General features: G+C 38.9%; 1 protein-coding gene across 1 annotated transcript in view; it reads left to right on the top strand.

Annotated features, from left to right (window-relative positions):
• SORCS2 (sortilin-related VPS10 domain containing receptor 2) overlaps positions 1-21,871 on the top strand; it is a 417,623-nt gene that overhangs the window by 235,506 nt on the left and 160,246 nt on the right. The gene's annotated exons all lie outside the window — the stretch shown is intronic.

Below are 21,871 nucleotides of genomic sequence, written 5' to 3'. Positions count from 1 at the left end.
TCTGCTAGAAATATAATATCCTTTCCCCGATTTTGCACTGAAGACAGTCACCTAGCTGCTTTTATTTGCAGTTGTCAGGCTGTAGTAAACTGTGTGACTTAAGCATGTTACATATCAATGCAATACGTAAGTCATGGTCAACTGAAAATAAGCTAGATCTTTGCATACATGAAAACGCTACTCAAGTGAACAGAAAGATCATGTTTGAATGATCTTTTTTTCCTCTCACTGTAAGCAGTGAAGAGTAAGTGAAATGCCACTGTAAGCAGTGAAGAATAAGTGAAATGCCAATTGTCGATATGCAGTTACGCCATTTAGTATTGTTAAAAATTGCTGGATATGTGAACAATCTAATAGCAGAGGTTTTGCAGGTTTTTTTTTCTTCTCTTGAAGAAGTGATGATGATGATATATCAGAAGATGTTACAGTAGCATTTTGGCCAATGTAGTATGAAGTGCCTTGCTGTAAACTGAAGTAGAGCGTGCGTTAAATATTCTCTGTCAAGCATGCAGTTAGGGGGCTTGCTGAGGAAGAAGGTCCTAAAGTAGGAAAGGAAAAACTCTGTTCCATCTTGTAGTGTCCCTAGTTTAGTATCTTAAACTTCTAAGGAACCAGGTATTTTGAGGTTTTTGGTGTTCTGTTGTTTTTTTTTTTTAATAATGGGGAAGAAGTGATCTGCCTCACTGTATTTTGTAGTAACCCAATTCTGCTGACATCTTTTTAGTACAGCTCTTTTACAGCTCTTTTAAATAAAGCAAGGTGAGCATTGTCTATCTCATGAAAGATAAGGGGTTACAACTGATGGTGCAAAACATATCACCTGAGCTACTTTTTGTGCTAATTACACCTCTGTTCAAAGCCATGGTGTGATAACAGCTGTTTGGTCTGCTGTAGGGCAGAAAATATGCATACGATCTCGCATGTCTTTAGTACTAGTACTTTCAAAGACTGTCTTGAGTTTAGTAAAAATCATAATAATTTAGAACTTGATAAAATCAATCCGTTAAAAAGTTCAATAAATGCAGGCTGCAGCGTGCTGAAATCTGTGTCACTGAAAATGGGGTAGGTTTTTGAGTGTTATGTTTTTATTATGCTTAAATAAGTGAAATATTTGAATAAGGTCATTTTTTCCAACTCTTCAAATGTCACAACTGTATTTCTAAGAAGAAAATAGTTTGGGATTAAGAGCATAGGTATTTTAGGTTGCATGAAAATTGAATCAACTAAGCATTTAAAAATGTTCTTCATTTTAAATTAATAGCTGATATATCCATTCTACACAGGATTTCAGCAATTCAGTGAGATTTATTACATACTTGACTTCAATTCCTGGAAAAATACTGGAAGAAGTCACTAAAAGTACCTGTAAGCACCTAGAAAACTAAAGGAGATGAGGGATGGTAAACATACATTTGCCAAGAACAAAATATGTCAAACCAATTTAATTTTCATCTCTCATCTCTATTCTCTCATAGAATAACAGGTCTTGTGGGTAAAGGACAGGCAGTAGATGTCATATATTTTGACTTGAGCAGAAGAAATTATTGTAGGTGGATAGAAAACTGTTGAAAAAGCTATAATAGGGGAGTGTTATTAATATTTTACTGTCAAAAAGAAGTGTGTGTCAAGAATGTGCTTATTAAACCTGTAGATGACACCAACCTGAGAAGTACTGTAAGTACTTGGAAAATAGTGAAGCAGAAGATCAGGGAAAAAAGTTATAATGTGATTACATGGGGAGAGGTACCTGGAAAATGTAATGATGTTGCAGTAAGTAGGGAATGCCACAGTTTTGCTAAAGTTTAAAATAAATTGTGGCTGAATAAAAAGCATGGCAGGTCATTACATTTGCTATTTTCCTTGATGATTACAATTGAAGATGATTTCACTTTCAGTATTCATGTTAGCACTTAAAAGTGTGATATTTCTATCTAATGATTTGGGTGAAAGATTCCATGCAAATGAAAAGGGACATAATACCTGTTTGAGAAAAGTGCAAATCCTTGATATAAAACTTTAAAGCTATTTTATATCACAACTGCCAAAAACTTCAATTTCAGCATTGCAGCTGATACCTCCACTCTACCCAGCCATAAGCTTTTCTTGTATTAACTGATGTCTTATCATTTAAGTGGGCAAAATACAATTTATTTGACCATTTGAAAATAACAGACTAGAGGTTCTGTAATGAGGCAATTTTCTTTTCTTTGTAACAACGAGAAAGCAAACATTCTTGGTAAAAGTAGTTTAGCGTCATATTTGAATATTGCTGTTAAAAGGATCTTATCTACTTTGTTACTTTGTCTTTATATAATATATTGCTTCTGATAGAAGTATATTAACATCTGTATATACATCTTAATATACTGTCTATACATGTATCTCTATATGCATGTTAATTATACCTGAGAGCCTTACATTTTGTGAAAGTCTAACCTTAAACCCTCCTTTTGGAAGCTACTGTTACTTTAAGAAAATTATTTATTTACGTTCACAAAAGAAGTATGGAAGGACTGGAATTCAAATCCCAATTCCCTTAATAACATTGTGTTAACCTCATTGAAGAAATTCTATTAAGTGTCGGAGCACTGTGGGGTTAAGTAAAGGATTGCTGAACAGTTTCTTTTCATCATATCAAAATTATTGGGCTTAAGTGATCAAGTCTCAGCAAAATAAATGCTTCCAAAATTTGTTTAACTTCAAAATGACTGTGGACAATATATATTTTTTTTAATGTAAAACTGCTGTTTAGTTACCATGTTAAAACTTCATTTGTTGTGTTTCTAGACAGTACCTTTTTAGTATTAATCCCATTAATATGTTTTACCATCTTTTTCTTCGTAAGATTGTTTTATTTTCACTGAAAACATTATATTTTATTTAATAAGATGAACATTTAATGTGCTTTTAGCATGAATTAATTTTTAATAAACCATTAATAAGTTAAACCTCTATGGATTTCTTTCCTTTAAAAATCAAGCCTCTTCCAGCAAGGAGTTTTTGATAGATCCTGGCATTTGAATTTATTGCAGCATTTTCAACATTATTCATAATAAGAAGAAAGGAAAAATTCTGGTTAGTCAGACCATGGATGATTTTTTTTTCCCCCCTTTGATTACATTTATGAGACAGTGTAAAATTTGTATTGCTAGAGAAGCTGATTCTTTTCAGCTGTGGTGAAGCCTGGGTTATTATACCATGTGTTCTAATTTCCTAGCAGAAATTAGCAAAATGGCAAATTTTATCTATTTATCTACCTGTCAGAATGTTTGTGTTGTACTCAAGCACTGATTCACTCTTCAATCATTTGATGAGCTACTGTGAAAGTTTTTGCATTGATGCTTCAAAGATCTGAGTTGCAGAACTGACATGGTCCAAGTATGGAAACAGGAATTCTACTTAGAAGTTGAAAACCTGCCTTGGTAAACTACAGACCTAGCCTTCTGTCTATTCTGTCCAAGACTTACAAAGGAGGTAGCGGGAATATATTGGTGGTTGATTTCTCAGCGATCACTCTTAGAATGATAAATTAAACATGCCCTGAATTTACATGCAGACTCCATGAAAAAGCTGTGTGTTCCAGCTCTCATGGAGGGGTGCATGCTCAGTGAAAAGAGCGTATCTGGGTTACTTTTTGTTGCGCTGACCATAGAGCTGAGATGAGGTGGGCAAGCTTTTGTGCTGTTCAGTTCAAAACAGAAGTAGCAAACTTCAAAGAGAATGGTTTGACAAGGTTTAGTTACGTTGATATCAGTTATACCATTCGGGAGAAGGTAGTTTGGTATTTGTGGGATGGAGTGGAAAAGGCCGAGTTGTTCTCTCCAGGGAGAAAGAGATCAATGAGAGTGTAGAAATGTAGACTGTCCTTTTTAAAGAAAGGGACTTCTAAGCTAATTGCTCTGTGTAAATTGGGGAAATCTGACAGTGGGTTTTATGTGCTTACAGGTACTCAGCAGTTATACCAGAGAGTTTTTATTGACCTCCAGTGAGTTATTGTATTTAACTGAAGTCAGTGACTTTTCCCATTCAGCGAAAGTTGGAGTTGGAGCTGTGGAACCTCTTGCACGTAGCCTGTTGTTTTGTGGCCAGTACTTCTATGAGCGGAGAACATAAAGTCATAGAATCATAGAATAGTTTGGGTTGGAAGGGACCTCTAAAGGTCATCTAGTCCAACCCCCCTGCAATAAGCAGGGACATCTTCAACTAGATCAGGCTGCTCAGAGCCCTGTCCAATCTGACCTTGAATGTTTCCAGGGATGGGGCATCCACCACCTCTCTGGGCAACCTCTTCCAGTGTTTCACCACCCTCAGCGTAAAAAATGTCTTCCTTATATCTAGTCTATATCTGCCCCCCTTTAGTTTAAAGCCATTCCCCCTTGTCCTGTCGCAACAGGCCCTGCTAAAAAGTCTGCCGCCATCCTTTTTATAAGCCCCCTTTAAGTACTGATAGGCTGCAATAAGGTCTCCCCGAAGCCTTCTCTTCCCCAGGCTGAACAACCCCAACTCTCTCAGCCTTTCTTCACAGGAGAGCTGTTCCACCCCCCGATCATTTTTGTGGCCCTCTTCTGGACCTGTTCCAACAGGTCCGTGTCTTTCTTATGCTGAGGGCTCCAGAGCTGGACGCAGTACTCCAGGTGGGGTCTCACCAGAGCAGAGTAGAGGGGGAGCATCACCTCCCTCGACCTGCTGGCCATGCTTCTTGTGATGCAGCCCAGGATACGATTGGCCTTCTGGGCTGCAAGCGCACACTGCTGGCTCATGTCCAGCTTTTCATCCCCCAGTACCCCCAAGTCCTTCTCGGCAGGGCTGCTTTCAATCCCTTCATCCCCCAGCCTGTATTGACACTGGGGGTTGCCCTGACCCAGGTGCAGGACCTTGCACTTGGCCTTGTGAACCTCATGAGGTTCACACATGCCCACTTCCCAAGCTTGTCCAGGTCCCTCTGGATGGCATCTCGTCCCTCTGGTGTGTCGACCGCACCACTCAGCTTGGTGTCATCTGCAAACTTGCTGAGGGTGCACTCGATCCCACTGTCTAGGTCATTGATGAAGATACTAAACTGTTAAAAGTCCTTGAGTGGAAGGCTTCTTTTGGATCATTTTGTGCAGCTGGAGTTCTGTTTCAATATAAAGTTGATGCAAGTCTTGTAGGTGTTTGCTTAAAACTTAGAGAAAAATGAGTTTGCTTTGAATTTTAGACTTCGTTGTATTATAGACTGGAAGGAGACATGGGTACGTAACCGCTTGATCGGGATCTACCCTGAGGGAAGAGCTGCCCTTGGTTCTACTTATACCTAATTGATTTTAATGACATTTTGGGGGGACTAAGGCCTTGCTTCAGCATAACACCTAGTCATCAGCTCAACTCCAGCTGTGCTACCAGTTCCCTTGAGTTAAATGGGGCTACTGCCAGCCTTCCAGTTGGAGCACTGATTATGCTGCATGGGATCAGGCCATACATAAGCTGGGATTTACTGACTTTACTGCTCCCAAGGTCTTTCTCCATTCCCCCCAAATAACTGTGTGTTACTAATGAAATGGTGGTGACCCTGACATAACTTAAGCATTTTAGAGGAACTGCGGCAAAGCAGAGGAAATAACGTGTCTATATTGCAATATAGCCATTTCTGTTTTCTGCGAAACAGATGTGGTTGTTTCTTCTTCCACTGCATTATGGAGACAGTGTTTTCCTTAGGTTTGGGCCTTTCTTGCTATGCTCAGAAGTGTTCCTCTGTGTGTGGAATTCAAAGACAAGCTGTGTGTTCCTGTGCCATTGTGTGTTGAAGCTGTTCTCAGTCTGAGCCATTAATTTAAGAGGAAACTTACCTTTATTTTTGTTAAATTGGAGTTAAAGGTTTTTTAGAATAGACTTCAAAGAGGAATGGATAAAACAGCCTGAAGAACTTATAATTGGTCTGGATTTATAAACTATGTAGCTATGTATATCTCATGGTTACTTCCAAAAAGCTGGTCAGCTTCTTGCTTCAAAGGTGCTGACAGTTTCTACTGTAGTACAGTTTGAATAAGCCTGCAAACGTGCAAATGCAATCCAGGATAACCTTTTACTAACACTAACAGCCAATTGATCAGGTTGAGTGACAGAGGCGGGCATGTAGGGCTAAACCAAAGTCTGGAGAGGATTCTTATTCCTTCATTTGTATTCATTTTCATTGCTGCTAAATCACAGCGGTATAAGGGGAACACCCACAGGCATTCCCGTGTAGTACGGTTCTGTGACCATAAGGATCATGTCTTTTGCAAGCATCTTTTCTAAGCAATTACTGATGCTTTGTACCTTATAATATAGCCATTTTTATTATTTTCTAACTTAGTTACAGTATATTTCAATGCTTATGTTACCTGCTTTCCTTGCTCTGCCTGTACTAATTCTGTCCACCTTGAAGTAAGGAATCGTGAATAGTTTCCACAGACTTTTGTTTAAATAGGTGCAATCTTCTGGTTTTGGTTGGTTTTTTTCTAAGATTTAAAGCAATCCAGCATGGAGGATGACTATGGTGTTCAGAAAATTGCTGTGTTATGTTAAATACAGGGGTTTTGCCACTGTTATGAAGCAAATTAGAAGTACCATAGACAGATACCATTAAAAGGTGGTTTTGTTGGGGGTAGGGATTGTGGTGGGTTTGGTCATTTAACTACTTTTCAGGCTATGCTTGTTGACTGCAGTAATCACTGCTTTGTGTGTATGGGTGCATTGAGCTAGGTATTATGTATTAGGAAATTCATATAGTCTTTGTTCTTGCTGTTTGTCTAAGGAATGAGTAAGCATTCTTGCAGCAATGTTTTTAGGCACGGAGTAAGTCTTTAAAGTGTATGGCCTCACTTGGTCTTTTTCTAGCAAAGCAATTTCAGTTCTGCTGACAAATCTAATATACTGGAGTGAAATGGAAAATACTGTTCTAAAGGGGATTGCTAAATATTAGCATTAACTTTAAAAATAGATATGTGTAATAATTGGTATTTTTAAATATTGTAAATTATAATAATTCAGACAGACCACATGACATGTGAAACCTTATTAGATACCCACACTACAGGATGAACTTCAACTTTCAGGATCCTTTAAGTATATGGCCTTCATAACTGTAAATGAAGGAACTGTGGTGAATCATGGCAAGAACCACTACCAGGATTGCTAAGAAAGTACTTAAGCAGGCTACCACACATTGTGGTATTTGCACTCATTGAATTTGGCCAGTACAATAACTACGCACCTGGATTTGCCTAGCCTGAAGTAACACTGCAGTAGTAGCTGCAGCAGCCTGCTCATTGGAAATGGGGCCAGGTGCAGAAAGGTTGAGGATGAGAGCTGAGCTCTAGCACCTAGAACTCAATCTCCTTGTCTTTGGCATAGAAGCCATACTGCTAGGTGCACCATAGGAAGACTAGTGAAATAGGAAGAGCTAAGTGTCCCAAATGAAATATCGAGCATGTTGGGCAGGAGGAGTTGCTGAAGTACACGTTCACTTGTCAGTTCCTTTGTGCAGCCTAATAGGAAAACAGTGAGGATAAGAAGTTCTAAATCGAACAGTGGTCTTCTAACTGTAGTTTGGAGGAACCTTCTGAAGATACTCATGTCTTTTGTTAGTAGAATATTTGCTTAGGATATGAGAGAGATGCAGTGCTGCCGTCAGCATGACGGCGCTGTGACTCTCCACTCCTGGTGAAACTGCCGTTGCACGGAGTGCAGGGCACAAGGAAGAGAGGAGGAAAGAACACAGGAGTGATACGAATCCTTGTGATTCGGCTTCTGTATTAAGCAGCAAAGACTGTTTGCTATAAAATATATGAGTGGTCTTGTAAGCAGGGACACAAGCCTTCACAGTCCCTGTTCCTCCCTGCTCCATCCTCCTTATAGGTAATCTCATAGTTGTAGCCAGTTTGATAGGAGACGTGAATTTGAATCCTTTCAGGTAGAGGAAGACATTGGACTTCAGTCGTCTACTCTGTCACAACTGCATTCTGTGCAAGTTTTTATGCTGGTGTTAAATGTTACTAGTACTTTGAGAACACCTACCAGACTGAGGCTCCAAAGGCATATAGACAAGAAATAATCTACGTGGTGTGGGGTTTGTTTGTTTGTTTGTTTGTTTGTTTGTTTGTTTTAACTGTCTGTTCTTCGTTACCACAATATTCAGCAAAACCTGGGTGGAAAGGGCAAACATAATACCATCTGTAAAACAAGGAAAGGAGGAAGAATCTTGGCATTACAAGGTTATCAGTTTAATTTTTTTAGAAAAGCATTGGAACAAATAGATAAATTCTTTGTAAGCAAGTAGAAGATTACAACGATGCTTAATAACTGTAATCAAGAAATCAAGATTAATCAAGAAAAAAAGAGTGTCATATGAATTTAATTCTCTAACAGCTTAACAGTTCTGGTAGATAGAAGAGAAGCCGTAGATGTCTGTATACGTACAGATTAGAAAATCTGTCAGAATGGACAGATACATCAAATGGGACTTTTCAGGAGCCTGACTTCAGCCCAATTATTGTTCTGCCTTTTCATTAAATACTTTGGATGAAGGATAGAGACTGCTTATTCAGTCTTCAGGTGACAACAACATGGGAAAATGTACAAGGATGTTTGGGAGGCAAGGTTTGAATTCTTTGAATATAAAAGCATTCTAGTCATTCTGTTCCTGAAACACTATGGGGAAAAATAAAACAAGCTTAGCTGGGTTGCTATGTAGAAAGGACAGATTTAAACTTCTATATTTAGATAGGAATAATTAACTGTACAAGCACAGGATGGGTAATGGCTCCTTAGGCATCAGCAATAGAAGAAAAAATGCGGGTTAATAGTCAATCTCAACTTGAACATAGGTAAACAATGTCTTGTCAATGATGTCAAACACCATCTGGAGTGTGTGACAGGAACATTGTGTTAAACAGCAGAAGAAATTCTTTAGCCCTCCTTGAACCTCCTAAGGTCAAAAAGGATATGGACCAATGTAGGAGAGTTCAGAGGAAAATAACGAGTCCTCAGAAGTGTGTTTAAAAAAAAAAAAAAAAAACAGACTAATAAGAAGAGGTCGAAGGAACTGGATCTTTTTAAATACACAGAAGGTAAGACTAAGGTGTCATGACAACAGCTTTCAAATATACAAAAGGCTGTTGCAAAGAGGTAGAGAATATGTCCACGGTCTTTCACAGTGAGAAACAGACTTGAATTGCAGTAAGAAAGATGTAGGTTATACATCAGAAAAAAACCTTCTAACTGTAAGGATGGTGAAGCTTTGAAACAGATAGCCTAGGGAGAGTGTGAGGTTTCCATTATTTGAGGTTTCAAGAACAAGTATCTTTGCTTGGTATTGGGGGAATATAGCAGGAGCACAGGGAGCTCTTTGACCTAGAGTAATAGATGCATACGAATTTGATGCATTGAGTAACATCTATTAGCTTTATCTTGGATTCTTGGAAACAACGTGTTTGTAATTACATGTTTGTTGTATGATACTGATATGTGGAAATACTAGGATGTAATGCAGTTAAATATGTATTGAACCTGAGAAGAGGAGCATAACTTATTCCCTTGCTCCCTCATTCTTCTGTGCAAAGGCATTTCTACCTGTTAGTCTTTCAAAGGTGAAGTAGAGAACAAATCTGAACTGCTTTTCTTACAGATTTTTTCCTCCCAAAATGCTGGTTCAGCACTCGGCAGCTCAGAGCACAACATTTCCACTGGAGAGCTGTAGCTCTGTCCTAACACTGTCCTAATGGCACCGCTGGGCCCAATGCTTCTTGGCCAGTGCTGTCAGACCTGACAGCAAAGGTCCTGCAAATTCAAGCCTTGTTATAGGCTTGTTTCTATGTCTCATAACTTCTTTAGCGGGCACTGAGCTGCTTTCCCCCCCACCTGCCCTCTTGCTTGTGTAACTCTGGGATCATATCAAATGGTGTTCTTAAACATCAGGTCCAAAGCCATGTCTCTGCTTGGTCCTGCTTTGTTGGAAAAATATAGATCTCTTCTGATTTTGTTTTTAAACAGCAAATGGCTTCACTTCAGGTCAGACTGTTTATCTGAAAGGCGCTTCAGAGATAAAAAGAATGCTGTATTTATCTTGCAGTAACAGCAACATTCAGTGAATAATGCAGCCATCTCCCTTGGCTCCTGTGCCTGAGACACAAACAAACCAGCTATAGAAAGCAGTTCATGTCGCTATAGACTCTCAATTTAAGCACTGCCTATTAAAGAACATCTACATGGCCAATTTTTTCTTGTTTTCCTCCCTCAGAAAGAAAAAAGATCTAGCTGTTTTTCAGTCACAAAGGTTCTTAGTCCCAACAGATGGAAGAGCTGTCATCTCTCTTCTCCTTAAGTGGAAAAAGGACATTCATCAGCTCTTGGAATTGGGTGCAAAAATTGATAGCTCCAATGTTGTTAAAGCCATTCAAAGCGGTAGTTTCAGCATATTTGTAAAACAGCTTAATGCAGTGAATTAAAAAAAAAAAGGCATTGCAATAGGAAAACCTCGCTAATTTCAGTATTTAGCCAGAATATTCGCTATTAGCCTACTTAAATATTTGTATAGATCCAAAATGTAAGTTTTTTTTTCTTCTAATCCAAACCAGACTTAATTTTAAAACCCAGAATGAATTTCTCATATTTCTTATCTTTTAAATACTTACCTCAAAATTCAATTTGTCACTAGCTTAGCTAGTGCTGTATGCATTGTAAGCTGTGACAGAATTGCTAGTACAACCTGGGCTGTTTGGAAGTGACTCAAAGGCAAGAAGAGGGCCAATGGGTGCTGCTTCACTGAGTTTCTGCTTTTGAACTGATCCGTAGTACGTAGCTGAGCCTCTACTGCAATATCCTCCAGCGGTGACATTTCAAGGTACTGGAATTAGTCTAGGATAAATACATCAAGTCTTTTGGCAAAGATAAACTTTCTTTGGTCAGGGAAGATGAGAGCAGTAGTGGGGAATATTTTTTCTGCAATTAACATTGGGTCTTTCAATGAAATTGGCCTGTGATTTTTTTCAGAATATACGACACACTTCGATTCTTTACTGACACTGTTCATTTGAGACTTTGTGATCATCTGTAACTCTCTTTAGTTTTTCTGAATTCCAGAATAAACTTTGCTTTTAAAGATACTTAGGGCTTTTCATCATTATGCAAAATTCTGTTTAATCTCAGAATTAAGAGCTCCTGGTCACTGGATAAGGAAATCTGGAATTATGTCGTTCAGGCCATGCTATGGCAATAGCCTTTTAACAGAAATATGTTTCACATCTCATTTATGGTAAAGTACATGTAAAAAAAAAAAGTTGAAATGTATATAATATGTGAGAGACTGAGATCCGAGTTTTTTTCTGCACATAGAACTGAGATATGAATGTTTACTTCCTATACAGCAGATGAGTACCCTAACTTCTGTATATTGGGTGGTCCACCTTGATGAGGCTTTAACTTCGGGAAGATCTTGGCTAGTCAGATGTGTGATGAAAAGTTTCATGCCCAGCACTAGTTCAGGGTCATAGCTACTCTTGGTAGTGATCACAGAGTGGTTGAGATTGGACGGGCCCTCTGGAGGTCATCTGGTCTAACCCCCCTGCTCAAGCAAGGCCACCTAAGAGCCGGTTGCCCAGGACCTTGTCAAGATTGGCTTTTGAACATCTCTAAGGAGGGAGACTCCATAACCTCTCTGGGCAGCCTGTGCCAGTGCTGTCACGCTCACAGTAAGTGAGTAAGTGTTTCCTGATGTTCAGTGGGAACCTCCAGTGTTCCAGTTTGTGCCCATTGCCTCTGGTCCTGTCACTGCGCACCACTGAAAAGAGCCTGGCTCCGTCGTCTTTGCACTCTCCCTTCAGGTATTTATATACATTAATAAGATCCCCCTGAGCCTTCTCTTCTCCAGGCTGAACAGTCCCATTTATAACATCACTTGTACTGTATCATACTAAATGTTAAGATCTTCATGAAAACTCATTAAAGTTTCTGTAATGTCAGTCAGATTATTTACTGACCTGAAAGCAGTTGCACCTATAAAAATCCAGCAAGTTGGTTTGACATATCAGTAAAGTTAGGGTTAAGTACTATGTGTTTGAGTAAGTAAAACCATAGTTCAACACATGAAGCTGTATTTCTGGTGATGACAAACTTCTGAGCAATTCAGCTTGACTTGAGATCCCAGATTGGGTTTGGAGTGGAGGAACAGTAAATAGCTGTGAAAATCTCCGAAAGAGAATGTCTTCTGTTATGAAATTTTGTAGTCATCTTTATAATGCAAATTTCACTAAATAAGTATTCTTTGGGGTATGTAGGAATGTTTTTTCCTTGTTCAGACATATTTATCCTACGCCACAGGGAAATCCCTTTATCTTATCACAGGTCTTCTGTGGTAACAACATATTCTCAATCACATTACAGTGAAATCAGATTTTGTTTTCTTCTGGAGAAAAATGTGCTTGTAGTAGCAGGTCTCATTCAGTGTATTGTTTTCAAACAGCCTTGAGATATCCTCCTCTTAATGAGAAAGCATGAATTCTTAATCTCATTATTGCTTCGGTTTAGAGGAAGTTGTGTTAAAATTCAGTTGTGTTAGTAAAGGTGGTCAATTGGTTAAAGAATTCACTCTTTTATCTGTAACATCTCTAAAATTGCACCTTTTTTGGGTCTGACTTTAAAGATTAAAGGTGACTTATGGGGTTGTTAGACGTGGATTTCATGGAACGCTTTGAAGAAAATCCTGGTCTACTATTCAAAGAAGACACAAAGCTGTAATTCTTTCTTTGATGAAGTCCACCACTGTGAGATTTGACACTTGAGTCCCCATTGTATTCTGTACACGCATGATGGATTTCTGATAAAAGTATGTGCTGCTCTCTCATCTGGCTTTGTGTGTGTTTACATGTGGTTATTTTAGAGGATATATGACATCTCTATCCAGTCTTGCTGTCAAGTGTTCTCAGGGTGTTCTCAGTGTAAATAATGGAAGATCTTCTAAAAGTTTTATTGTATAAATCAAATACTAGATAAAGAGGAGCTTGGTGGCTCATTACAACAGAAGAAATAAAATTTCTTTTTAATTGGCAGTAGCACTGAGTAATATGTATGCATAGTCTTCTGAGACTTTTATAAGGCTATACTTAATGTAGTGTTTCCTCTCTTCTTTAAAACTTTTTAATAAAGATGCAGAATTCAGTTTTGAGTACTTGATATGTGGCAGTTAAACATAAAAATTAACTAAATGTAGCTTGGTCAGATTCTTCACAAGAACATTAAGGAATTTTTTCTGCAGACTGGATAAAAACTGATTAATGCTTTATCATGACTTTGCCTTACATGAGCAATGTTACTGGTGGGAAGATACAATCTCTTCAACTTCAAGAATTTTTTACTGAGACTTCTGCATCTCCTTCCTTTTAAAAAATGAATAAGTAAGTAAAAAAAGGGAGTGTTCTGAGACCAGCGTATCTTAACCAATATTTTTGTGGCACATACTCAGCAAAAATGCCAGAGTGCAGTCTTGTGCTTATGGCTTATCTTAATGTTTTCTTCTGTCAGACATATTGGCAGGTATTTTATTTCTGCTCCTCTCTTAACAGCTCTTTGCTACTGGCCTAAGGTACAGCTTCAATTAAAAGGAGCGTGTTCAAAAGAAATCAAAGGAGCTACAATTCCTTATTGGCATGAGAGTATCATGGCTGGTATGACATCACATCTGCAAAATATATGCAGGAATTTGGATGCTGTGTGATTGGTTTTTTGGGTGCATGATGACAGGCTATTAACCCTTAGATCTTCAGCTGGGTTCAAGGCGCATCATACTGAACATTGACCATGTTTACAGCTGTATTAGAAGAATTGGAAAAATCACTACACTGGAGGGATATTTTTGCACTTGGTAGTTGATGGATTTTCTGTTGGGTGTTTGGTAAGGGAATATTGCAGAGGGGTTAAGGAGAAGGCAGGTGGGAATTGCAGGAGGATTCAGAACCTGAGCATAGCCAAATCATTTGTCAGAGAAATATGAACGGATTGGGCAACTGGGTGGCGGGTGCGTAATGGCTGCTGCTCTGAGGCTGTAGGAGCTGCGGAGAGGAGGAAAGGTGCTAGAGGCATACCACGTGTATGCTTTGAATGTTCAACACCATTTGAGAATGCAGTTGAGGATGCAGCACTTCTGCAGTCCTGGCAGGTTAACAATAAATCTTTCCGGTGTATTTCTCAAGTGGAATTTGTGTGTTGTTATTGGGATCTCTAAGTGTCCACCCTCATTCACAGTCTCTCTCAGCTGCAGTTATCCATCCTGGTGATGGCTTCTTGGGCTTTTAAGTAACACCAGTGCACTGAAACCTTATCAGCATTTAACGTCAGCAATTAAATAAAAGGCAATACCCCGATACTTCCTCCTACTCTAAACTCACTCAGTTCCTTTTCTCTTTGGCATCAGGGAAAGATTTGCATATCTTTGTTTTATCTGGCTCAGAAAGTAGGGTAAGAGGGGCACCTAGACTGAATGTCTGCAATTTTTATTTTTTTTTTCAAACTGTAGAGGTAATTCTCTCAAATGAGTAAAAATCACTGGTAACCTCCATTACTATTCAACGGACTTGGGAATTAGATGGCAGATTTCAGTGACCTGTGGTTCACCTTGCAGCTCATGAGTTCATGCAGAGCTGGAATCTTTTGCAGCATAATAAAAAAGTCCAGATTGTCACAAATTAGGTAACTGTTTTGTTGCTATAATACTGCGTATTTTGGGGAGTTTTTGAAATTTTTTTAAAAAACATTTTTCAAGTAGTGCAATCTCATTGGTTTATTAAAAGAAATACCAAGATATGACTTGACTATGATTTATGAGTATGGTAACAGGAGATAGTTTTCAAGAAACACAAAGCCAGACAATTTAAACTTTCTACTGCATGCAAATTTTAATGGGTTGTGACTTTTACCTCTTGGGGTTTCTAGCTTGAAACTAGTGCCTCATTCTAGAATATAAAATATTACTGTAGGCAAATACTAGTTGAACTTGAGAATAGTAAGTGGTATTGCATAGTCTTTACTGCACTGATTTCAGGCTAGGAGTTCTGATGATCCCTTCCGTTAGAAATCCATGAATCAATGATTCCCAAGTAGTAAAAATGCTCTGGCAAAACTAAGCTAACGTTGACCTCTCAAATTCTTATTAAAAATAAATTGGCAAAGTTAGACCAAAAAATGAAACTCAGCTTCATTTGCAGAATGAAAGCCTTTCTTCAGTAGATCTGGAAAAATAGGGGACTTGAGAATCATAAACTTTGCATGAGATCTTGGCAGTTACATCTGGCTTGTTCTACGCCTCTACATCCCAAACAGAATAAGCAGTTGGCACATCATCTTTGTTACAGTGAGTGGAGCTGTCTGTGTCACTGTTAGTGGACTCTCTCCCAAACTTTGTGTCCAGTTCTTTAGAACTGACTGAACATTTTGTTTTCAGTTTTAAATTTTCCAAGTCTAATGGTGAGCTCTCTTACTTCATTTGTTTTCTATCAGACCTGACCAACTCTGACTTAAATAGATGGCTGCAAATTTGTCCAAATTATCTCTTTTAGAAATTCTGTTCTTCTGAATCTTTTCTGAGCTAATGATAATGTTGAGACTTGATCCTGTAATAGCATAGCTGTCACTCTCATCACTAGATGTTGGACCTGATCTCTTCCTCAGGGTTTAACTTTCTCCCTCCCCTCCCCCCTTATTCATGCAGATGTCAGCTTTACAGGGGTAATATTGCTTGAGTTGCAGCTGCTAGAATAGGCCTGTCAATCCATCAAGTTTTAGTCACTTTCTGCCAGTCATTGGTGTTTCTTCATACTGATCACCCTAAACAGGGGTATTTCTCCTGCTAACTATTGTAATAATGTTGTGATTTATTAGTTGCCTGCTAATTTGTGAATGGTATTGAACACCAATCTTTCCTGTCATCCCCATCTACTGCTCTTGACACCATTGGGAGGATTTTTTGGATTTGTAAAGGTTAGGGAAAGTGATGCTAAATGAATGGTAAGAGCAGAAGATCCCAGGAGATAACAGGCATAGAGGAAATTTCATAAGAAAATGCTGGTGTCTAACATAAAAAGCTATCCAAGAAATGAAATGAAGTGACAGTCATTCAATAAAGACATCAAGAGAAGGAGGGGAGGGTTCTCCACCATTCTCATGCTGTGTGTTAAAAAAAAACAGTGACGTGTGTTAGAGCTATCTCTTCTTTTCTGGAGGAAGATCGCTTTTGACCACTAGAATTCACCAAATTACCAGGTCAAACTCAGACCTTTTTGGGGTAGAGGGAGTTATTTATGATTGGTGAAGAATATGGGACCTGAAACCGTTTGTGAGGCAGCTGTAGCTGCTGCTGCTGTTGTTTTGCTTTTTAAAGGAAATGCATAAATTAATAAATCTTAGGCCTGAAGGTCCATTGAACTTTTTTGTGTAATACAGATCACAGAATGTCACCAGTGTGATGAGCTGAAGGGCTTGTCTGGAGTCTAGGCAAACAGTGTGTTTATAAGATGCCTTGAGTATTATTAAAATATTAGATTATTAAATCAGAAAAGTCTTACTAAAATATTCTGATTTATGAGGCATATAATACCTAAAATGCGAAGTACTTTGGATAATATACATAAGGATTATAAAATGTCTGCTATAGCATGAGACAATAACAGCTGTTCTTCAGTAAGAGACATTTCGTGCCCACTGCAGGCATTTGTTTAGGTTTTAAAATAATTTATTTTTATGTTTAAATATAATTTTATTACAGAGGTTTCTGTAACTGAGAACATCTATAATTTCAATAGGGGGAAAAAAAAATCAGTAATAACCAAACAAGAAAATTCTCATAGGAGTGACTTCCTGGTACTGCTAGGCTGTTATAGCTGGAAATTGTCTATTTTGGGACAAAATCCAGCACCAAGCTATACGTCTGTACAAAGACATTTTCTTTTGTGTTTTGTTTTGTTTGCTTTTTAAATTCATACTGAATCAGTGCTGTTCACTCTCAGTCCCTGACAACTTCTTGATTTTTCTTTTTTCCCCTGACCCTTTGCAGAGCGCAGTATTGACTCCCATGTAGAGCAAAGGGATGCAGTCTGGGATTTTTATCTGTAAGCTTTCTTTCCAACTGCTTGTCATTCTCAACAATCTGAGGAGTCTGTTGCTACCTCACTGCAGTTGTTTTTGGAAATGAGCTCCATCATTTTTACACAGCAGTAGAACCCAGATTTCCTTCATGTCTTGGATTTTCTTGGTAAATTAAACCAAACAGATGAATTGTGAAGGTGTGTTGCTGTGTACTTGTCAGTGTAAATACAATTCAGAAACACTCCCTTTGCAACTGTTGTGCTTCAAGGGGAAATTGTACAGGAAACACTGTAAATCAGTTTTCTAAAGTATGTCATCCATGATTCCTGAATTCCTAGTTCTCATCTGGGCGCAGGGTTTTATTCCTCATGACTCACTTGAGAGGTTTACAACAGTGTGTCATCATCTCCCTTTCCTCCCCACCTGTCCTGTCTGACCCTTTTCTCCTGCTAATCAGTGACTGACATGTTTTTATTTCCTTGAATTTTGTCATCTTGGTGACTCCCCTGGAGGTGGTGCTGAGTTCAGGTAATCCATTTCAACTCAGAGCTCCAGACAAGTGCAGAGGAAGACAGCAGGGAGTGATAGAAAATGGCATTTGGAGGAATAGAGGATAAGAAATAAATTTTTAAAACCCAAGTGATGAAGAAGTGGGGGCACACAGTGAAAGAAATAGCAGCAAAAATATTTCCAGAAAGAGGGCATCTTTTCAAGTCATGGATTGGAAACAATGGGTCATGTTATGATGTCCTAAATCCTTGCTGCACCTTTTAAAGAGACATTGCACACATGGCTTCAAAAAAGGCATTGCAGTGTTAACTGAGTAGATTCTTTATTAGATTGATTTCTCTTTGATAAGCATCTGTATCCCTTAGTACAACGTTATTTGTGTTTCACTGGTAAGCTCATGAATTTGTTACATCAAAACTGTGAACTAGAAGGATGTTTTACTTGTACTCAGCTTTTTAGTAAAACATAGTTTGCACTAATTGAAATTCTTACAGTGATTTCTAAGTTCAAAATGTAAGTTTAAAGAAATATAGTGATTTAGCAAGCTGGCACTTCTCAGGATTACACTTATATCTTCTTGCAGTTTACAGCACACATAATTTGTAAAATTGAAATCCCAGGAATGTGCTCAGCCCCACAACAGGATGGTGTTGGAAGGTGAGCTCAGCTGATGTGTCACCTCCAATTTTCTGCAAGACTTGAGATTGGTTTACACAGGATTTTTTTTGGTGTTGTTTTTTGTTTTGTGAGTTTTTTGGTTTGTTTGGTCGTGTGTCCCGGCTGTGCCCCCCCCCCCCCCCCCCCCCCCCCAGTAAATTGGGTGAATCATAAGGAAAAGTTGTCTAAGGTCACCCAGTAAAGTTCATGGCTCAGTGCCTGATTTTCCCTATGCTTTTTATCCTCTGATTTAAGTACCTGATTGCATGGTCTCATTAAAAAATGAACTGGAAGCAAGAACATATAGAAATCGTATCAAAAACAACTGCTGCAATTTGGAAAGTTACGCTAGCCAAATGGTCAGCTTTAATATTAAATAGAGATGTAGTGGCTTTCCAACACTTTCATTGCAGGAGGACATAACTGGTAATCAAAAAATGACTACTCAATACCAAAAGTGATAAAAGCTATTGTATGACGTAGCTAAGTGCCTTTCAAGCAGTGACATAGTGGAGGGTAGATGAAGTATGTTTACTTTGCCTTCCCTCTTGGATTATCGTTGCAACAGTGCCTTGAAGAAAGCAAAGATTTATTATCATGTTTTGATCTTAAACTGAAGAAGTTATTTAGTGGTAGAGTACATTAACTGTGCTTAATATGTAAACACAGTGGATATATCTAAAAGCTTCCAACTATGAAAAACTCAACTATGACAGCCATTGGTTGCCTTCATACTCAAGCCTTCAAGAAAACATGAAAATAATTAAATGTAAAGGATATCTTTTAGTAATTGAGGTGGTAGGACTGCTTTGATATCTTCTCTGTAGTAACTGTTCTTAAGCATGAACAGTGTCCGTGCTGGACAAGGCAAAAAACTCTCTGCAAAGCTTTCCGTCTGAACCAGGCAGCCACTGAGCAGAGTGGACTTCAAAAAGCCGAGGGAGGGATTGATTGTTGCCGATTTGCTTCTCGTGAGTCAATAATCCAGATTATCAGACAGTAAATTCTGCTAATATGCAAATGAACCATGGATTTATCAGTTTCTTCTTTTGAGATGGCAGAATAATCCCATGGTTTTGGGTGTTTTATGTATTTGTGAAGTAATGAAGGCAATAGCATATATTTCCTCTCAGTTTCATTTTGGCACAGAGAGCAACTTTAACTCTTTGTGGCTGTTCTCTCATTGTACTGTGAGGGACAAAAATGGGGGGGCGGGGAAAGGCCTGATCCCACCACTGTGAGGTCAATAGCAAATAGCCTGCTCAAAGAAACTGTTGTCACTACAGGTCTTCCTATTGATCTCTGTGAATTTTGGACCAACTCCATGAGAATGGGAGCAGGTTCCTAGGAGAAGAAAAGCAAAAAGAGCAGCAAAGCAATTTTCATCTCTACTTAAATGACTTTGGAGTATGGACTTTGAAATCTTGAATCCTGTAAAGGGACAGTGACGCCTCCTCACCTTCATTCCCTCAAAGCGTATTGTATCACCCAGCAGGCCTGCAGATAACCTGGGAGAGGACATGTAACATTGCTGAACATCAGCACAGTTGTTTTTTGAGTATCCAGCTCCAGGAACAGAGCCCACCAGCCCATCTTCCAGCACCTGCTCTTTTTAAAGCGCATGGAGAGAGTCAGGTGTCCAAGCATGTGAACTGTGCAGGAATGTCTAAGCTAGCTCAAAGCTGTAGCCAGTTGCCTGGGGCTGCAGGAGGTAATGCAAACATGTCTCAGCAGCAACTGCAGGCTGTCAGCTGTATCATGAAGAAGTGAGGGGAGGGAGGGAGATCCCAGAAGGGACGTGGCTTGGGGGAGGGGAAAGAAAGAGATCTGTACCCATCTACAGCTTGAGTAACTGTGATCCCTGGTCCCTCAGCCCAGTTCCTCCAAATCGGGCAGATCCCAGTACTCTTCTTGCATCCTGCCATCAGTCTTTCCCACGCAAGCCCCACCAGCCCCTCTAGCCCTTGAAATGCTGATGACTGCTTCTGCCCCTTCTGTGGTTCTTGACATGAAAAGGTGAGCAAAGACAGGGTGCAAAAATGTGTCTGTGGCCTGACTGGAGTGTTTCTGGGGTGGGCAATCATTGTTTCAAATTTCAGGAATTTAATTATCACTGTTTTCTTAATTTGTTGGAGGGATGAAAGAGCATTCTGCCGTTTGTGCAATGGCCTCATAACTGCACCCCCTCCCCGAGAGCAGGCAGCCGGGTTAAGTTGCATCCTCTGTCTTGGCAGCGCAGCCCTGCCTCCCCGTGAAAGCTGGGCTGGCCGGCGGGAGAGAGGGCAGCGAAGAAATCAGGCTGCAGCTTATGTCTGTCTGACTGTGGTTTATGCACTTTATATTTTTACTGTTCAATGAAAAATTAATTGGTAGTTTTCGGGCAAAGGTCTAGAAGCCAGGTTTTGTGTTTCCTTGGCAGAGGCCCCGGCCCCACACACCATTAGGAAAATATAAGCACCGCTGCTGTCTTCTGCTCTTCATTTGCCTCCTTTTTGAGCTTGGTGCTGTCCGTGCTTGTGGGCATGTGTTGAGTACATCTCCCAGATTAGTAGGTGCCCTTGGGTGCCTGAATTTATGAATCTGAGCTGAAGTTTGCATGCGTTTACATACACAGCTGAGGAAAGACGGCAAATGCACAACAGCAAACTCGAAGCACCACAGTAATTTTTCTGGGGAGAAGAGAAGTTCTCAGGGACCACTAGGTATGGAAGGTGTTAAGATGAAAATTATTTTGTAGCACCCTTAATAACATGCTTTAACTCTTGCTCAGCCCTGAATCGATCAGGCAGTTGGACTAGATGATCGTTGTAGGTCCTTCCCAACTGAAATTATTCTATTCTGTTCTCACGCTTGGACTGCCTAAATTTTGCCTGATTTGAATTTTGGATGCCTGAGTGCTTGCCCCCCCCCAAAAAAAAAAAAATATGGACAGATAAGTATGTCTTGGGGAAAATTGAGGCACACATAAATAGTACGTTTATATTGCTATAGAATGTTTTATGTTAGAAATTAGTTCTCAAATCTACAGATGGATTTTTTTTTACCTTCTTTTTCGCTAAAAGTGTATTAGGATCCAATAGGAGCTAATGATCTAAAGATGTAATAGGCACTGAATTTTGCAAATTAGTGAATATACAAATTCAATTTTTTTCAAGAAAGAAAAGATAATGCGACTCAAAATGTATTTTAGTTCTTTATTTGACAAATGTAGATTAATATTGAATTAAAGGTTTCCTAGAATGCTAATAAATATTATTTGATAAATTTCAGTAAAGCTTGAGATTCTTACAGTAATGTACAGTAAATTGCAAATCTCATTAAGTCGGTCTTTAGAAATCCTTTCTGAGAAGAAAGTAGATGGTGATTATAATGCAAATTGTGGAGTGCAAACTAAATATTAGCTAGTAAGGTGCTATTCTGTTTAGCTTTTATGATTCTTATTTTCTCGGATAAATAAACCTACTGCATTCATTTTAAAAATAAATAGTGCTATGGAGTTTCCGTGCCTATTGTACGTTAGGTTAAAGCGCTATTTTTTAATTTTTTTTTTTTAAATTCATGGGGTTGTTTAATATGATTCCATTTATATGTGGAGATACAGAAGAGTGCTCTCCTT

Source organism: Pygoscelis adeliae, unplaced genomic scaffold (genome assembly GCF_000699105.1).
Source record: "Pygoscelis adeliae isolate BGI_AS28 unplaced genomic scaffold, ASM69910v1 Scaffold66, whole genome shotgun sequence".
NCBI classification, from domain to species: domain Eukaryota; kingdom Metazoa; phylum Chordata; class Aves; order Sphenisciformes; family Spheniscidae; genus Pygoscelis; species Pygoscelis adeliae.
This window is presented reverse-complemented; position numbering and strand designations above follow the sequence as displayed.